At 45.7% G+C, this 17,600-nt stretch overlaps 1 long non-coding RNA gene across 1 annotated transcript; it reads right to left on the bottom strand.

The window, feature by feature from the left end:
• Positions 1–1,785: 1,785 nt before the first annotated feature.
• On the bottom strand, positions 1,786–17,168 carry LOC144486302 (uncharacterized). The gene is made up of 3 exons (XR_013496249.1): positions 17,051–17,168; positions 16,008–16,196; positions 1,786–4,636 (listed from the first exon to the last, which is right to left on the bottom strand). It is a non-coding gene; the product is annotated as an uncharacterized LOC144486302 (long non-coding RNA).
• Positions 17,169–17,600: the final 432 nt, after the last annotated feature.

The following is a 17,600-nucleotide window of genomic DNA, read 5'->3' on the forward strand; positions in this document are numbered from 1 at the left end:
GGGCCAGTGTGATCTCCTGGACTTGTTTCGATCGCCTCAGGGGGTCGGAGAGGAAATTCCCAGATTTTTTTTTCCCCATATTGGCCCTGGGGTTTTTACTCTGGGTTTTCGCCTCTCCCTGGAGATCACATGGTCTGGAATGGGGGGGTGGGGGTGAGTTAATAGGTTGTGATGAACAAAGCATCGTAGCTGTGAGGGACAGCTCGGTGGATAGGATATTAGGATGTAGATAGGCTGGAAAATTGGGCGGGGATCCTGGATTCAGGATTCAATCCTGGACCGGGGAGCGGCGCGGGCTTGGAGGGCCGAAGGGCCTGTTCCTGTGCTGTATTGTTCTACATGGGATTGTGGGTAGCGTCTTGAGATGGATAGAAAGCTGGTTAGCAGACAGGAAGCAAAGAGATGGCATAAATGGGTCTTTTTCCAATTGGAAGGCAGTGATTAGTGGGGTACCGCAGGGATCTGTGCTTGGACCCCAACTGTTCATACTATATATTAATGATTTGGACACAGGAACTAAATGTATTATCTCCAAACATGTAGATGATACAATATTGGGTTGGAGGGTGAGCTGTGAGGAGCATGCAGAGATCCTCCAGCGTGATTTGGACAGGCTGAGTGTGTGGGCATCTGCATGGCAGATATGGTATAATGTGGATAAATATGCAGCGACCACTATGGGAATGTGGAAAATATGTAAGAAAATGTGGGTCCGTAACTCCCTTTCTTTAATATGGGGTGTGTCGTCTGGCACATTCATCAGTCTGTGTGGGTTTGTGATGATTTCTGGACTCTATTAGTACTACCATATCTGTGTGTCAGACTGATTAGTGTCATTCAGGATCAGGCTCAGGTGTTGTCAGTGAGTTCAGTAACAGTCTGTATCTGTCAGTGTCTGGTAATGGACATGTGCTGGAGAATGTTTCTGAATCTGTCAGTCACTGTTACTCTGACAGTGTGGGATTCATTACATAACCGAAGGCTCTGGGACAGTTTAACAGTCTGGATTCATTCCACATTGAAATTTCAGTGCAGAAACAGGCCATTGATGCTGTAGGTATTTTCAAAAAAAATTCTAATTTTTGCCTTGTATTAAATCACTTTGTGTGAGCACAATTGTGGAGGATCATGCATCTTTTCATCTAACACGCCATTGTTAAGTAAAGGTAAGTGTAATTCACATTTTAATAATCAAATTGATTCCTTTATCATTCACTGTGTTTGGGAGAACTTTATACTTGAATGTTGAGCTCAGTTTGACTGTGAGAATTATTACAATTTCTGCCCTACACGTCTGAGGCTTTAAGTCAGGTATGTGATCTGTATCTCAGTTTGTACCAATTTATATGTATCCTTATTACAATAATCAGTGTGTGTCTCAGATTATACAATCATTCAGTTCTATCTGGTATTTAATTGAATTGCAACTAATGCGACAATATTGCAGGCATGACACACTGACAATCTGATAGCGGGTGAGAATTTGGACTGGGATTTATGTATCTACCTGTCAGTGGTACTGACTTGGGATGACATGGAAACAATGTCTGTCTCTCCTGCTCTGATTGATTGTTGGATTGAAAATGTGTCTCTGCAACCGGTTCTGCTGCCTGAGACTGTGGAACTGATGCACTCTGAGAGAGAACAGACATACTGTGTGTGAGGAGCTCGCTGCACTGTTCACTGCAACTCAGGTGAGGAAACTTCAAACTCACATTGATTGGTTCAATGATTTGCCTGTCAGGAATAATTTACTCACTTACAGGTGAGGGAATAATACACAGCCCTTGTTCAATTTGATTTATTGTTGTCACATGTATTGGCAGACTGTGAAAAGTATTTTTTCTTGTGCGCTATACAAGCAAAGCATACCATTCATAGAGTACATGGGGAGAAAGAAATGACAGAGTGCAGAATGTAGTGTTACATTCAGAACTAGTCTGCAGCAAAAGATCAATATAAGATAGGTCCATTCAAAAGTCTGATGGCAGCAGGGAAGATGCGGTTCTTGAGTTGGTTGGTACATGATCTCAGATGTTTGTATCTTTTTCCTGTTGAAAGAAGATGGAAGAGAGAATGTCCGGGGTGCATGGGGGTCTTTGATTATGCTGGCTGCTTTTCTGACGTGATGGGAAGTGCAGACGGAGTCAATGGATGGGAGGCTGATTTGTGTGATGGACTGCGCTACTATAAGAACTGTTCGTAGTTTAAGGCGGTCTTGGTAAGAGCAGGAGCCATACCAAGCTGTGATACATCTGGAAAGGGTATTTTCTTTGGTGCATCTGAAAAACTTGGTGAGAGTCATAGCGGAAATCATAGAAATTATAGAAACCCGACAGTGCAGAAAGAGGCCATCTGGCCCATCGAGTCTGCACCGACCACAATCCCACCCAGGCCCTACCCATATCCCTACACATTTACCCACAATTCCCTCTAACCTACACATCTCAGGACACTAAGGGGCAATTTTAGCATGGCCAATCAACCTAACCCGCACATCTTTGGACTGTGGGAGGAAACCGGAGCACCCGGAGGAAACCCACGCAGACACGAGGAGAATGTGCAAACTCCACACAGGCAATGCTGAATTTCCTTAGCCTCCTGAGAAATTAGAGGTCTTACTTAACTATAGTGTCAGCGTGGTAGGACCAAGACAAGTTATTGATGATCTCGACACCCAGAAATCTGAAGCTCTCGACAATTTCCATTTCACCCCCATTGATGTAGACAGGGGCATGTCCTCCACGATGCTTCCTGAAGTTAATGACAATCCCCTTTGTTTGGTTGACATTGAGGGAGAGATTATTGTCGTTGCACTAATTTACCAGATTCTCTATCTCATTCCTATAGTCCGTCTCATCATTGTTTGAGATCCGACCCGCTATGGTGGTATCATCAGCAAACTTGAAAATAGATTTGAAGCGGAATTTGGCCACACGGTCATAAGTGTATAAGGAGCATCGTGAGGGGTTGAGGATACAGCCTTGTGGGGCACTGGTGTTGAGAATAATCATGGAGGAGGTGTCGTTGCTTATCTTTACTAATTGCGGTCTGTGGGTTAAGAAGTCGAGGATGCAGTCGCAGAGGGAGGAACCAAGCCCTAGCCATGGTGTTTGAAGATGGGTTTTGTAGGAATAATGGTGTTGAAGGCTGAGCTGTAATCAATAAATGGAAATCTGACATGTGTCTTTGTTATCCAGGTGTTCCAGGGTTGAGTGTACGGTCAGGGAGATGGCATCTACTGTGGACCTGTTGCAGCAGTAGGTAAACTGTCGTGGATCCAGGCAATCTGGGAGACTGGAGCTGATCCGTGCCATGACTAACCTTTCGAAGCAGTTCATAATGATGGATGTCAGAGCTACCAGGCAATAGTCATGAAGGCACGATGCCTGGCTTTTCTTTGGTACAGGGATGATGTCATCTTCTTGAAGCAGATAGGGACCTCAGATTGGTGAAAGGAGAGGTTAAAGATGTCAGCGAATACCCCTGCCAGCTGGTCCTCGCTGGATCTAAGTGCCTGTCCCCATACCCCATCCAGGCCAGTCGCTTTCCGCGGGTTAACTTTCAAGGCGGCTGATCTGAAGTCTGTGATGGTGACCTCGGATACAGGTTCGGCCAAGGCTTTCAGAGTGGAGGGCATCCTCTCTCTTCCTCAAAACAGACATAGAATGCATTGAGCCCATCAGGGAGAGGGGCATTGTCGCTGGCAATTCGACATGCCTTCATCTGGTAGCCTGTTATGCCTTTCAGACCTTACCATAAACGGTGGGAGTCCATGTGGCGAGCCTCGGACTCTAGCCTGGTCCGGTACTGGCACTTGGCATCTTTGATGGTTCCCTGTAGGTCACATCTGGATTTCTTTACAGTTCAGGGTCCCCTGACTGGAACCCCTCGGACCTGGACTTCAGGAAGCAGTGGATATCCCTGTTCATCCATGCTTTCCGGTTGGGAAAAACATGGATTTGCTTCTTTGGTCAGTCTTCTATGCAATGACTAAGGAAGTCAGTTACTGTAGTGACGTACTCATTCAGGGTGCTTATCTGAGGCCGCTGTACGGTCCATTCGGTGGATGGAGAAGCCCTGAGGTTGTAGGGCACTGTCCGGTGAAGCAGGTGTGGTCTGTGTCTCCGTGAAACAGAGCACACAGCAGTCTCTCAGTTCCCTTTGAAAAGTGAGTCTGGTTTTAAGTTCATCTAGATTGTGTTCCAGAGATGGAACATTTGCCAGGAGTAAGCTGGGGAGGGGGGCCTTGGAACCACATTGTTTCAGTCTCACCTGCAAGCCTGCGCGTTTCCCACGCTTCCTGGGGTGGCTGCTTCCTGTCGTGCCTGTGAGACGGTGTTTAGTCTGTGGGATCAAGGGTGTAGCTGTATCCTGTTTCCGCTTTGGTTGGTGTGTGGGTGGAGGATTTGTTGCCATGGTCACGGTTCCTGTGTCGGCAGTCGGGTCTGAGCGGTCGGGAGTTCCGGGTCGCTGTCGGGCTGCGGTTTGAGTTTGGAGGGTGTTCACACCACACTCCGGCATGGACGGGTTGAAGGCCGGTTAGTGGATGGGGTCACGGCTGGGTCCACGTGTTCGGGTTCTCCGGGTCACTGCCAGGTCGGGGTCTCCCTTCCGAGGTCAGAGGATCTCTTGTCTTGCAAATAAATTTAAAAGAGCAGTTTTAGTAATTTATAAATCTCAGTACATAATCATAATGAACATCCACAAAGGAACCCCAGTGATACAAACATTGTCAATGTGTGACTGCAGGCCTCAGTGTCTGTGTAAGAGATGCATGATCAGTGGCGGTAGGTGCTATGACAATTCAATGACATTCAGATAGAACTGAAACCCTGCACTGCTCCATGAATGGGATAACCGGATGGAGCAGGGACATTTGTAATGTTCATATTTCCATTCATTGCTCCCGTGTGATTAACCAGATCGTAATCAAAACCAAACAGTCTCTGTTTAAAATGTGTCCATCCTCGTTCTCACCTGGTGCCTGCAAGAGCTGCTCTTTGTCTAACTCCCCACATCCTGACTGTCTGCCTCTGCTTCCAATCTTCACTGTCCAATCACAGCAAACCAGGGGAGACTGGAATTAGAGTCATTACCGTATGGAAGGAGGCCATTCGCCACATCCAGTCCATGCTGGTTCTCCATGGAGCAATCCAGTCAGTCCCATTCTCCTGCTCTATCCCCATAGCCCGACAAGTTTATTTCCCTCAAATGTCCCTCCAAATTCCTCTTTGAAATAATTCATCATCTCGGCTTCCAACCTCAGAGACAGCAACTTCCAGGTTGTCACTCACTGCATGAGAAGTTCTTCCACACATCCCCCCAGTATGTCTTCCAAAACCTTCAACTTGTGCCCCCTCGTCCTTAAACTATCAGTGATTGGGATTAGCTTTTCTTTGTCTACCTGAACCACACCAGCCATAATCCTGTCCACCTCTATCAGATCTCTCTCTCAATCTGCTTTGCTCCAAAAAGATCAACCCCAGCTTCTGCAACCTAACTTTGTGGCTAAAACCCCTCATTGCTGAAACCATTCTGGTCAATCTCCTCTGCACCCGCTGAACCACCGTCACATGTTTCCTCAAGTGTGCTGAGCAGAACTGGACTCAATGCTTCAGCTGTGATCCAATCAGAGTTTTCTAAAGGCTCAGCATAACTTGCATGATTCTGTACTCAATGCCTGTGTCCTCATGGAGAGGGTCACTCATGTGGACGAGGAGGGTTTGAACTAAACTGGCAGGGGGATGGGCACCATTATATAGAAGTGGAAAAGAGGAATATCTAGAGGAAGAACAAAAATCACCGGCTCCAACGCACGCCTCCCTGATGAGCTCAATGCATTCTGTGCCCGCTCTGAGCAAGAGGTCAGCGAGAGCACGCGCTCCACCCTGGAAGCCTGAGATGAATCTGTATCTGAGGTCACCATTGCAAATGTCAGAGCAGCTTTCTCAGAGGTCAACCCAAGGAAAGTGACTGCCTCGGATGGGGTACCCGGACAAGCACTCAGATCCTGCATGGATCAGCTGGCGGGCGCATTCGCAGACATCTTCAACCTCTTGTTACAACAATCTGAGGTCCCTACCTGTTTCAAGACGACGACCATCATCCCAGTACCAAAGAAAAGCTAAGCAGCGTGCCTCAATGACCATTATCCAGTGGCTCAGACATCCATCATTAAGAAGTGCATTGAAAGATCATGGCACAAATCAATTCCAGCCTCCCAGACTATCTGGATGCACGACAGTTCGCCTACCAGCGCAACAGGACACAGCAGACGCCATCTCCCTGCCCCTGCACTCAGCCCTGGAACACCTCGATAACAAAGACACTTACAGCAGACTTCTATTTATTGACTACAGCTCAGCCTTCAACACCAATATTCCTACAAAACTCATCTCCAAACTCCGTGGCCTGGACCTCGGCTCCTCTCTCTGCGACTGGATACTGAACTTCCTAACCCACAGGCCACAATCAGAAAGGAGAAGCAACAACACCTCCTCCACGATCATCCCCAACACTGGTGCCCCACAAGGCTATGTTCTCAGCCCCCTACTATACTCCTGTGACTGTGTGGCCAAATTCCCCTCCAATTCGATTTTCAAGTTTGCTGACGACACCACCGCAGTGGGCCGGATCGCAAACAATGATGAGAGAGTTCAGGAACGAGATAGAGAATCTGGTGAACTGGTGCAGTGACAATAATCTGTCCCCCAATGTCAACAAAATGAAGGAGATTGTCATCTACTTCAGGAAGCATAAGAGAGAACATGCCCCTGTCTACATTAACGGGGACGAAGTAGAAATGGTCGATAGCTTCATGTTTTTAGGTGTCCAGATCACCAACAACCTGTCCTGGTCCGGCTCATGCCGACACTATAGTTAAGAAAGCACCACCAACGTCTATACTTTCTCAGCAGACTAAAGAAATTTAGCACATCAGCTACGACTCTCACCAACTGTTAGAGATGCACCATAGAAAGCATTATTTCTGGTTGTATCACAACTTGGTTTGGCTCCTGCTCTGCCCAAGACTGCAAGAAACTACAAAATGTTGTGAATGTAGCCCAATCCATCACGCAAACCAGCCTCCCATCCATTGACTCTGTATACACTTCCTGCTGCCAGCCAGCAGAATTCAGGACCCCACTCACCCCGGACATCATCTCTTCCACCTTCTTCCGTTGGGAAAAAGATAGAAAAGTCTGAGGTCACGTACCAACCGACTCAAGAACAGTTTCTTCCCTGCTGCTGCCAGACTTTTGAATGGACCTACCTTGCATTAAGTTGATCTTTCTCTACACCCTAGCTATGACTACATTCTGCACTCTCTCCTTTACTTCTCTATGAAAGGTATGCTTTGTCTATATAGCGCGCAAGAAACAGTAATTTTCACTGCATACTCATACACGTGAAAATAATAAATCAAATCATATAAGGTAGGAGTAGATGAAGAAGGAATCGCAGTGGAATACAAGGATAGGTTTGGAAAGCATGTGTGTAATCACACAAAGTGTCATCGAGTCAGAGGTTTACAGCATGGAAACAGGCCCTTTGGCCCAACTGGTCCATACCACCCCGTTTTTTAACCCCCTAATCTAGTCCCAATTGCCTGCATTTGGCCCATATCCCTCTGTACCTATCTTACCCATGTAACTGTCTCAACGCTTCTTAACAGACAAAATTGTACCCACCTCTACTACAACTGTGGCAGCTTGTTCCAGACACTTATCACCTTCTGGGTGAAAAAATTGCACCTCTGGACTCTTTTATATCTCTCCCCTCTCACCTTAAACCTATGCCCTCTCGTTTTAGACTCCCCTACCTTTGGGAAAAGATATCGACTATCTAGCTGCCCGATGCTCCTCATTATTTTATATTAATTAGGAACAAAATGTGGAATCATTATGGGTAGAGATGAGGAATAGTAGAGGGAGAAAGACACTAGTAGGTGTGGTATATAGGCCCCCAAATAATAATGTTGAGGTAGGGAGGGCTATAAACAAGCAGATAAGGGATGCGTGTAAAAACGGAACGGCAATAATCATGGGGGACTTCAACATGCACATTGACTGGCAGACTTAAGTCAGTAAGGGTGGAATGGAGGAAGAGTTCTTAGAATACTGTCGGGATAGTTTCCTTGAACAGCATGTTACGGAACCGACGAGGGAACGAGCTATTTTGGATCTGGTATTGTGTAACGAGGTAGGTAGAATTAAGGATCTTATTGTGAAGGACCCTCTTGGGTCTAGTGACCACAATATGGTCGAGGTCGAATTTCTGATTCAGATGGAAGAGGAGAAAGTTTGGTCCCAAACCAGTGTCCTCTGTTTGAACAGAGGGAAATATGATAGGAAGAGGGATGAATTGGCTAAGGTAGACTGGGAGAGCAGGCTGGCAGGTAGGATAGCTGAGGAACAGTGGAGGATTTTTAAGGAGATCCTTTTCAGTTCTCAGCAAAAATATATTCCAGCAAAAAACAAGGATTGTAAGAAAAGGGAGAACCAGCCGTGGATAACGAAGGAAATAAAGGAGAGTATTAAAATAAAAACAGCTGCGTACAGAGTGGCCAAAAAAAGTGGAGAAACAAGTGATTGGGAAAAATTTAAGAAACAACAAAGAGAGACTAAGAAAGCGATAAAGAAAGGAAGGATAGACTATGAAGCTAGGCTAGCAATTAATATAAAAAATGATAGTAAAAGTTTTTATAAATATATAAAAAGGAATAGAGTGGCTAGAGTGAATGTTGGACCCTTGGAGGACGAGAGGGGGGAGTTAATAGTGGGAAATGAGGATATGGCTGAGTCTTTAAATAAGTTTTTTGTGTCGGTCTTCACGGTGGAGGACACAAATAGTTTGCCAAACATTAACGATAGAGGGTTAGCAGCAGGAGAAATACTTAATACAATTAATGTTACCAGAGAGGCAGTGCTGGGTAGACTAATGGGACTGAAGGTGGACAAGTCCCCGGGTCCGGATGGAATGCATCCCAGGGTATTGAAAGAAATATCAGAGGTAATAGTGGATGCGTTAGTGATTATTTATCAAAACTCGTTGCATTCTGGGGTAGTGCCGGTTGATTGGAAAACGGCTAATGTTACGCCGCTGTTTAAAAAAGGAAGGAGACAAAAGGCGGGTAACTATAGGCCGGTCAGCTTAACGTCTGTAGTAGGGGAAATGCTGGAATCCATTATTAAAGAGGAGATAGCAGGGCATCTGGATAGAAATGGCTCGATCAATCAGACGCAGCATGGATTCATGAGGGGAAAGTCGTGCTTGACGAACATGTTGGATTTTTATGAAGATGTGACTAGGGCGGTTGATGGAGGAGAACCGGTGGATGTGGTGTTTTTGAATTTCCAAAAGGCGTTTGATAAGGTGCCCCATAAAAGGCTGCTGAAGAGGATTAGGGCACACGGAGTTGGGGGTAGCGTGTTAAAGTGGATTGGGGACTGGCTATCCGACAGGAAGCAAAGAGTCGGAATAAATGGGTGTTTTTCCGGTTGGAGGAAGGTAACTAGTGGCGTGCCGCAGGGATCGGTACTCGGGCCGCAACTGTTTACCATTTATATAGATGATCTGGAGGAGGGGACGGAGTGTAGGGTAACGAAGTTTGCAGACGACACAAAGATAAGTGGAAAAGTGAATCGTGTGGAGGACGGAGAAGATCTGCAGAGAGATTTGGACAGGCTGAGTGAGTGGGCGAGGATATGGCAAATGGAGTATAACGTTGATAAATGCGAGGTTATACACTTTGGAGGAAATAATAACAAATGGGATTACTATCTCAATGGAAACAAATTAAAACATGCTACCGTGCAAAGGGACCTGGGGGTCCTTGTGCATGAGACGCAAAAGCCCAGTCTGCAGGTACAACAGGTGATCAAGAAGGCAAATGGGATGTTGGCCTATATCGCGAGGGGGATAGAATATAAAAGCAGGGATGTCTTGATGCACCTGTACAAGGCATTGGTGAGGCCGCAGCTGGAATACTGTGTGCAGTATTGGTCCCCTTATATGAGGAAGGATATATTGGCATTGGAGGGAGTGCAGAGAAGGTTCACCAGGTTGATACCGGAGATGAGGGGTTTGGATTATGAGGAGAGGCTGAGGAGATTGGGTTTGTACTCGTTGGAGTTTAGAAGGATGAGGGGGGATCTTATGGAGACTTATAAGATAATGCGGGGGCTGGATAGGGTGGAGGCGGAGAGATTCTTTCCACTTAGTAAGGAAGTTAAAACTAGAGGACACAGCCTCAAAATAAAGGGGGGTCGGTTTAAGACAGAGTTGAGGAGGAACTTCTTCTCCCAGAGGGTGGTGAATCTCTGGAATTCTTTGCCCACTGAGGTGGTGGAGGCTACCTCGCTGAATATGTTTAAAGCACGGATGGATGGATTCCTGATCGGTAAGGGAATTAAGGGTTATGGGGATCAGGCGGGTAGGTGGTACTGATCCACGTCAGATCAGCCATGATCTTATTGAATGGCGGGGCAGGCTCGAGGGGCTAGATGGCCTACTCCTGCTCCTATTTCTTATGTTCTTATGTTCTTATAACACTCTATAACATCACCCCTCAGCCTTGTATGCTTCAGAGAAAAACGTCCCAGTCTATCCAGCCTCTCCTTATAATTCAAACCATCAAGTCTCGGTAGCATCCTATAAATCTTTTCTGCACTCTTTCTTATTTAATAATATCCTTTCTATAATGTGACCAGAACTGTACACAGTATTCCAAGTGTGGCCTGATCAATAGAACCATAGAAAATTACAGCTCAGAAACAGGCCTTTTGGCCCTTCTTGTCTGTGCCGAACCATTTTTTGCCTCGTCCCATTGACCTGCACTTGGACCATATCCCTACACACCCCTCTCATCCATGAACCCGTCCAAGTTTTTCTTAAATGTTAAAAGTGACCCCGCATTTACCACTTTATCCGGCAGCTCATTCCACACTCCCACCACTCTCTGCGTGAAGAATCCCCCCCTAATATTCCCTTTAAACTTTTCTCCTTTCACCCTTAACCCATGCCCTCTTGTACAACTTCGACAAGACGTCCCAATGTCTTGTACAATTTCAAATACCCAATGTCTTGTACAACTTCAACAAGACGTCCCAACTCCTGTATTCAATATTCTGTAAGAAGTTTAACAACACCAGGTTAAAGTCCAACAGGTTTATTTGGTAGCAAAAGCCACACAAGCTTTCGGAGCTCTTAGCCCCTTCTTCAGGTGAGTGGGAATTCTGTTCACAAACAGAGTTTATAAAGACACAGACTCAATTTACATGAATAATGGTTGGAATGCGAATACTTACAACTAATCAAGTCTTTAAGAAACAAAACAATGTGAGTGGAGAGAGCATCAAGACAGGCTAAAAAGATGTGTATTGTTTCCAGACAAGACAGCCAGTGAAACTCTGCAGGTCCACGCAACTGTGGGAGTTACAAATAGTGTGACATGAACCCAGTATCCCGGTTGAGGCCGTCCTCGTGTGTGCGGAACTTGGCTATCAGTTTCTGCTCAGCGACTCTGCGCTGTCGTGTGTCGCGAAGGCCGCCTTGGAGAACGCTTACCCGAATATCAGAGGCCGAAAGCCCGTGACCGCTGAAGTGCTCCCCAACAGGAAGAGAACAGTCTTGCCTGGTGATTGTCGAGCGGTGTTCATTCATCCGTTGTCGCAGCATCAACGGATGAATGAACACCGCTCGACAATCACCAGGCAAGACTGTTCTCTTCCTGTTGGGGAGCACTTCAGCGGTCACGGGCATTCGGCCTCTGATATTCGGGTAAGCGTCCTCCAAGGCGGCCTTCGCGACACACGACAGCGCAGTCGCTGAGCAGAAACTGATAGCCAAGTTCCGCACACACGCGGACGGCCTCAACCGGGATATTGGGTTCATGTCGCACTATTTGTAACTCCGACAGTTGCGTGGACCTGCAGAGTTTCACTGGTTGTCTTGTCTGGAGACAATACACATCTTTTTAGCCTGTCTTGATGCTCTCTCCACTCACATTGTTTCGTTTCTTAAAGACTTGATTAGTTGTAAGTATTCGCATTCCAACCATTATTCATGTAAATTGAGTCTGTGTCTTTATAAGCTCTGTTTGTGAACAGAATTCCCACTCACCTGAAGAAGGGGCTAAGAGCTCCGAAAGCTTGTGTGGCTTTTGCTACCAAATAAACCTGTTGGACTTTAACCTGGTGTTGTTAAACTTCTTACTGTGTTTACCCCAGTCCAACGCCGGCATCTCCACATCTTCAATATTCTGACCAGTGAAACGAAGCATGCTGAATGTCTTCTTCACCATTCTGTCCACCTGTGTCTTCACTTTCAAGGAGCTATGAACCTGTACCCCGAGATCTCTTTGTTCTATAACGCTCCCCAACTCCCTGCTATTAACTGACTAAGTCCTGCCCTGGTTCGATCTACCAAAATGCATCACCTTGCATTTGTCGAAATTAAACTACATCTGCCATTCGTCAGCCCACTGGCCCAATTGATCACAATACTGTTGCAATCCTAGATAACCTTCTTCACTGTCCACTATGCCAGCAATCTTGGTAACATAGTGGACAGTGTGGTGAATAAGGTTGGTGAGTTAGAAGCACAAATAGCCACATAGGAACACAAGAGAGTGTCAATGTTGAAAATGCGGTCTGGAAATGGAGAGAACCGGGCGATTACTATTCAATACAATGTGAACAGAAAAGAGAGAAGGGTAAAAGGTAGGTGTGGTGAGAAGGAAATAGAGCAGCAAATCTACAGGCAGATCATGCATTGTAGATACAGAATTAATTCCATTCTCACACAGACTGACAGGAAGGTTGACCACATGATCCAAGTGTCTGGAGGTGGTCACTTGAGTAACAGTGATCATTGTGTCACAAGCTTGATATTAGCGAGGAACAATCTAAAGTAGCACTTCTGAACGGGAAGAGGACTAACCTCAATGGGAGGAGCTGGAATTGAGCCAGAGTAAACTGGAGCCAAAATCTGACAGGAAAAGCTGTCACAGAACAATGGGTGATCTTTCAGGAGATGTTTCAGGTACAGACTCGGTACATTCTAATCAGGGTGAAAGGGAGGGGAACCAAAGCCAGGGCTCCTTGGAGGATGAAGAAGATAGAAAGTATAATGAAACAATGAAGAGGCCATTTGATTGAGTTTTTTGAAGGGGTAACCAAGAAGGTAGATGAGGGCAGTGCAGTTGATGTTGTCTACATGGACTTTAGCAAGGCCTTTGACAAGGTACCGCATGGTAGGTTGTTGCATAAGGTTAAATCTCACGGGATCCAGGGTGAGGTATCTAATTGGATACAAAATTGACTTCTTGACAGAAGCCAGATGGTGGTTGTAGAGAGTTGTTTTTCAAACTGGAGGCCTGTGACCAGGGATGTGCCTCAGGGATCTGTGCTAGGTCCACTGTTATTTGTCATTTATATTCATAATTTGATGAGAATATATGAGGAATGGTTAGTAAGTTTGCAGATGACACTACGATTGGTGGCAGAGTGGACAGTGAAGAAAGTGATCTCCAATTGCAAGGGGATCTTGATCAATTGGGCCAGTGGGCTGACGAATGGCAGATGGAGTTTAAATGCGAGGTGATGCATTTTGGTAGATTGAACCAGGGCAGGACTGACTCAGTTAATAGTAGGGCATTGGGGAAAGTTACAGAACAAAGAGATCTAGGGGTACATGTTCATAGCTCCTTGAAAGTGGAGTCACAGGTGGACAGAGTGGTGAAGAAGGCATTCGGCATGCTTGGTTTCATTGGTCAGAACACTGAATACAGGACTTGGAATGTCTTGTTGAAGTTGTACAAAACATTGGTAAAGCCACACTTGGAATACTGTGTGCAATTCTGGTCACCCTATTTTAGAAAGGATATTATTAAACTAGAAAGAGTGTAGAAAATATTTACTAGGATGCTACCGGGACTTGATGGATTGAGTTATAAGGAGATGCTGGATAAACTGGGACTTTTTCTTCTGGAGCGTAGGTGGTGATCTTATAGAGGTCTATAAAATAATGAGGTGCCCAGATCAGCTGGATAGTCTATATCTTTTCCCAAAGGTAGGGGAGTCCAAAACTAGAGGGGAGAGATACAAAAGTGTCCAGAGGGGCAATTTTTTCACAGAGGATGGTGAGTGTCTGGAACAAGCTGCCAGAGGTAGTAGTAGAGGCGGGTACAATTTTGTCTTTTAAAAAGCATTTGGATAGTTACATGGGTACAATGGGTATAGAGGGATATGGGCCAAATGCGGGCAATTGGGATTACCTTGACTTTGTTTTTTAAAAAAAGGGCGGCATGGACAAGTTTGGCCGAAGGGCCTGTTTCCATGTTGTAAACATCTATGACTCTATGCATATCAGAAGAATTCTTCAAGTGAGAACCATTAGAGTGTGGAATTCACACTCTATCTGTCCATCTCTGTTACTGTATGAGAATGTGGAGTTAACTCATTCCCGCTATCTGTCAATCTGTACATGAGAGCACGATTCACTCTGTCAGTCTCTGTTACTGTATCTCAGGGTGGAACGACAGTGAATTTCTTCCTGTCAGTTTATTTGAGGATGGATTAATTCTCTGATGTGTCAGCCTGTATTCGTGCAAGTGAGTGTGGAATTAAATTGATTCGCCAGTCTCAGTTCCTGTGTTTCAGTTTGCAATTACCTCTCTTGGGGCATCTTGACAAGTACATGAATGAGATGGGAATAGAGGGATATGGTCCCCAGAAGCGTTGGGGGTTTTAGTTAAATCAGGCAGCATGGTTGGTGCAGGCTTGGAGGGCCGAAGGGCCTGTTCCTGTGCTATAATTTTCTTTGTTCTCTGTCCTACCCTGGGGGTTGATTTGCTCAGTTGGCTGGACAGCGGGACCGTGATGCAGAGTAACCCCAACAGCGTGAGTTCATATTCCTGTACCAGCTGAGGATATTCATGAAAGGAGAGAGCAGCCTATGATCATCTGGGACTGTGCTGAATTTAGCCATTACCTTTCTGTCCATCTTTGTTAGCGTATGTGAATATAGAATTAATTCTGTATCTGTTATTCTGCATTACTGTATGTGAATGGGGCATTAACACTGTTCATCTCTGATTTGCACATGAAGCTGGAATTAACTCTTCTCTATTCTTTATCCTTTACTGCAGTGTGGCATTAACACTCTGTCAATCTCTATTACTGTGTGTAGATGTGGAATTGACTCAATCAATTGATAATAATGTCTGTGTCAGTGTCTGATAGTGTATGGAAGTGGGTCACTGTCAGCTTAGCAAACTGCAGCGAGTGGAGGCTGATTCCTGAGATGAAGGAGCTCTCTTATGAGGAAAAATTAAACAAGTCTGGCCAATTTTCAGTGGAGAAGAATGAGTGAGGATCGTACTAAAACATATAAGATTCTCAAGGGCTTGACAGTGTAGATGCTGACTGGGATGTTGCAATGTGTAGGGGGAAACTGGAACTAGAGGCACAGTTTAAAGATAAAGCATCTCCAATTTAAGATGGAGATTAGGAGGAATTACTTATTTTAAGGGAACCTTAATTTTTGTCATTGAATAGATTCAATCTTGAGTTAGACAGATTTTTGAGCTACAAGAGAATCAAGGGTTATGGGGACAGGTACTGAAGTGGGGTGGAGGCCACAATCAGATCAGCCATGATCTTACTGAATGGCAGAACAGGCCTGATGGGCTGAATGGCCTTCTCCTGCTCCTTTTTCTTATGTTCTGGTAGTGTGTGTGTGGGACTAACTCTTTTTCTCAGTCTCTGTTACAGTTTTCAGTGTGGAATTAACTCAGTCTGATACTGCATATCAATGTGGAATTGATTCTCTGTCCAACACTTATTGTATGTGAGTGTGCAATGTTTCTTTAACTGTACAAGACACAGTTAATGATCTTTGATCAGAAGTGTTTTGACCCTACTGCTCTCAAATTTACTCAGAATTAAACCCATCACTTTCTCCTGCTTCTACAGACCAAAGTCACCCAAAGAAAAACATACCTTCACAGAAACTGAGGGGTCAAATTCCAAAACCAACATCCAGCTTGATTCAAAATCGCTCTTAATTTGTCTATTTCAGGCCTCAGTTTTCTGAGCAACAGCTGCAATAATTCACAGGTGAAATCATGTGGACGCTGGACATCTGAAACAAGGTGAAAATTCTGGAATACACAACAGGTCAGGCAGCATCTGTGGAGAGAGAAACAGAGTTCATGTTTCAGCTCACTGACAATCAGCCTACATAAACTACTTGCTGATATCTGCTCATGGCGGCCGCAGTTCCCACATGAGGAGGTAATGGTGTAGTGGTATTGTCACTGGACTTGTGACCCAGAGGTCCAGTGCAATTCAATGGGACCTGATTATCACCTCAGCACAGTGTGCAATTTGAGCTCAATTAAAATCTGGAATTAAAGGTCTAATGATGGCCATGTTGTAAAAACCCATTTGGTTCACTGATACCCCTTTAGGAAAGGAAACCCACCCACATTACCTGTTCTGGCCGACCTGTGACTCCAGACCCACAGTATGTTTTTGACTCTTTAATGCCCTCTGAAATGGCCTAACAAGCCACTCAGTTCAAGGGAAATTAGTGCAATAAATGCTGGCCAAGCCAGTTATGAACACATCACATGAATGAAAACAATTATCTGCGCCCCAGAAAGCGCTCTATCCAACACACTGACTTGCCCAGGCACTGAGAATGGGCACGCTCCCCAGGGGCAGCTGCAGGACAATCGGTGCAGGAACTTTCCTCACTGCCACTTGTCTCCCATTCCACCAAGCTGCCTGTGTCCTTTTGAAGTTTCCCACTTTCCTCCTCACAGTTGCCAATGCCTCCAAGTTTGGTGGCGTGTGGAAATGTTGAGCTTGTGTCCTGTACACCAAGGTGTTTGTTTGTTTGTTTGTTCTTTGTGTGTGTCATTAATATATATCAGGAAGAGCAGGGCTCCTAACACCGAGCCCTGGGGAACTCCACTGGAAACCTTCCTCCAGTCTGAGAAACAACCATTAACCACTGCTCTCTGTTTCCTCTCACTCACACTGTTCCATATGGGGCGGTGAGGGTGGCCTCGCTGCACCATCCGCTTCATGGTGCCGCTCCCTCGCCGCACATCCGCCGGACCCGGGCGCCTCGGCTCCGACCTCTGACTCGGTATTACTGCCGCTGCGCGCGACCCCGCTGAACTTCCGGGAACAGCACCGCGCATGCTCCGCGCAGACATTCGGTTTCCGAGGACGCGGCCGAACGGCAGCTGCGCCGTGCGGACCATTCTGAATGAGATCGACCATATTCACCCGCGCGCTGCATCCTGGGTTAGTTATGGTGTTGAAATGCCGGCGTTGGACTGGGGTAAATACAGTAAGAGTTTTAGCAACACCAGGTTAAAGTCCAACAGGTTTATTTGGTAGCAAATGCCATTAGCTTTCGGAGCGCTGAAAGCTAATGGCATTTGCTGCCAAATAAACCTGTTGAACTCTAACCTGGTTTTAATTAAACTCTTCCTGGGTTAGTTACACAGGCCACCATTACATTGAATAAAACAGCACAAGGAATTAAATTTAAACCCATCAGCATTCCGAAAGAGATTT

The sequence above is a fragment of the Mustelus asterias genome, unplaced genomic scaffold (assembly GCF_964213995.1).
Source record: "Mustelus asterias unplaced genomic scaffold, sMusAst1.hap1.1 HAP1_SCAFFOLD_311, whole genome shotgun sequence".
Lineage (NCBI taxonomy): Eukaryota > Metazoa > Chordata > Chondrichthyes > Carcharhiniformes > Triakidae > Mustelus > Mustelus asterias.